We start from the raw sequence: 2,840 nt of genomic DNA, 5'->3' as shown, positions 1-2,840 counted from the left end.
CTAGAGGACATTATGATAAGTCAGATAAGCCCATCACATGACAAATATATGATTCCACTTACAGGAAGTACCTGGATTCCATTTATATGTGGCTCCTAAATTTATAGAAACAGAAAGTAGAACGGCAGCTTCCAGGGACTAGGAAGAGGGGACAATGAGGAGTTAGTATTTAATGGGTACAGAGTTTTAGCTGGGAAAGATGAGAAAGTTCTAGAGGTGGATTGTGGCCATGGCTATACAACAATGTGAGTGTAACTAATGCCACAAAACTGTACAATTAAAAGTAGTGAAAATGGTAAATTTTATGTTATACGTATTTTAAATATCACAGTAAAACACAAAAAGAAGCCAGGCACAAATGGTACAAATTATATAACTCAATTTATGGAAAATTCTAGAACAGACAAAACTGACTCATAGTGACAGAAACAGATCAATGGTTGTAGAAACACAGGAGATGGCTTTCTGGGGTGAAGGAAATGTGCTTTATCCTGAATGAGGTAGTAGATACTGAAATGAAACATTTTCAAAACTCTGTGTACTTAACGTGGGTTCATTTTATTATATGTAAATTTTATTTCATTGTTATTAATTTTATGTGTCAACTTGAATAGGTTGTGATCTACACAGTCAAAGGCTTTGGTGTAGTCAATAAAGCAGAAGTAGATGTTTTTCTGGAACTCTTGGTTTTTTGATGATTGAACGGATGTTAGCAATTTGATCTCTGGTTCCTCTGCCTTCTCTAAATTCAGCTTGAACATGTGCAACTTCATGGTTTGTGTACTGTTGAAGTCTGGCTTGGAGAATTTTGAGCATTACTTTGCTAGCATGTGATATGAGTGCAATTGTGCGGTAGTCTGAACATTCTTTGGTATTGCCTTTCTTTGGGATTGGAATGAAAACTGACCTTTTCCAGTCCTATGGCCACTGCTGAGTTTTCCAAACTGGCATATTGAGTGAAGCACTTTCATAGCATCATCTTTTAGGATTTGAAATAGTTCAACTGGAACTCCATCACCTCCACTAGCTTTGTTTGTAGTGATGCTTCCTAAGGCCCACTTGACTTCACATTCCAGGATGTCTGGCTTTAGGTGAATGAGTGATCACATCATCATTGTTATCTGGGTCATGATGATGTTTTTTGTATTGTTCTTCTGTGTATTCTTACCACTTCTTCTTAATATCTTCTGCTTCTGCTAGATGCATACCATTTCTGTCCTTTATTGTGCCAGAAATGGTAAATTCTTAAAGAGAGGGGAATACCAGATCACCTTATCTGCCTCTTGAGAAATATATATGCTGGTCAAGAAACAACAGTTATCAGTGGACATGGAACAACAAACTGGTTCCAAAAATGCAAAGGAGTACGTCAAGGCTAAATATTGTAACTCTGCTTATTTAACTTATATGCAGAGTATATCATGCGAAACACTGGGCTGGATGAACCACAAGCTGGAATCAAGATTGCCGGGAGAAATATCAATAACTTCAGATATGCAGATGACACCACTCTTATGGCAGAAAACGAAGAAGAAACTAAAGAGCCTCTTGATGAAAGTGAAAGAGAGAGTGAAAAACTTGCCTTAAAACTCAACATTCAAAAAACTAAGATCATGACATGGTCCCATCACTTCATGGCAAATAGATGGGGAAACAATGGAAATAATGAGAGACTTTATTATTTTGGGCTCCAAAATCACTGCAGATGGTAACTGCAGCCATGAAATTAAAAGATGTGTGCTCCTTGGAAGAAAAGTTATGACTAACCTAGACAGCATATTAAAAAGCAGAGACAGTACTTTGCCAATAAAGGTCCATCTAGTCAAAGCTATGGTTTTTCCAGTAGTCATGTATGGATGTGAGAGTTGGACTTTAAAGAAAGCTGAGTGCTGAAGAATTGATGCTTCTGAATGGTAGTGTTGGAGAAGACTCTTGAGAGTCCCCTGGACTGCAAGGAGATCCAACCAAACCATCCTAAAGGAGATCAGTCCTGGATATTCATTGTAAGGGCTGATGCTGAAGTTGATACTCCAATACTTTGGCCACCTGATGGGAAGAACTGATTCATTTGAAAAGACCCTGATTCTGGGAAAGATTGAAGGCAGGAGAGAAGGGGATGACAGAGGATGAGATGGTTGGATGGTATCACTGACTCGATGTACATGAGTTGAGCAAGCTTCAGAAGTTGGTGATGGACAGGGAATCCTGGCATGCCGCAGTCCATGGGGTCACAAAGTCAGACATGACTAAGCGACTGAAATGAACTGAATAGGCTATGGGGCAGTTGTTCATTCAAACATCAGTCTAGATGATGTTGCGAAGCTATTTTCTTAGATGTGATTAACATTCAAATTAGTAGACTTCGAGCAAAGCAAATTGCCCAATAACATGGTGGGCCTCATGCAGTCAGTTGAATGCCTGAAGAGAAAAGACAAGTTCCTAGAAGAGGAAGGAATTCTGCCTGCAAACTGCATTTTGACTCAAGACTGCAATATCTGTTCTTGCTGCAAGATCTGGCCTGCCCTGCAGACTTCAACTTGCTAGCCCCCACAACTGTGTGAGCTAATTCTTAAAAATAAATTTCTCTCTCTATACACCTACCACCTACTAGCTCTGTTTCTCTAGAGAACCTTGACCAAGACACAAATAAAGTTGATTTAAAAGAAAAAAGGTTACCTAGGATTCTCTATAAGAAAGTAAAATTTTAGATTTATAGTTATAAAATATTGGCTGTATTCCCTGTGTTGTACAATACATCCTTGTAGCTTATTTTATCCACAGTAGCTTATACTTCTTAATCGCCCACTACTGTCACACCCATGCCATCTTCCCAGATGATG

General features: G+C 38.7%; 1 protein-coding gene across 7 annotated transcripts in view; it reads right to left on the bottom strand.

Moving 5' to 3' along the window:
- HS3ST5 (heparan sulfate-glucosamine 3-sulfotransferase 5) overlaps window positions 1–2,840 on the bottom strand; it is a 298,567-nt gene that overhangs the window by 68,896 nt on the left and 226,831 nt on the right. The gene's annotated exons all lie outside the window — the stretch shown is intronic.

This window comes from Bos grunniens, chromosome 9, assembly GCF_055505025.1.
Source record: "Bos grunniens cultivar Pamir isolate PY7600 chromosome 9, Bosgru_T2T1.0, whole genome shotgun sequence".
Lineage (NCBI taxonomy): Eukaryota > Metazoa > Chordata > Mammalia > Artiodactyla > Bovidae > Bos > Bos grunniens.
Note: the sequence above shows the minus strand (reverse complement) of the source record. Positions and strands in the feature narration are given on the sequence as shown.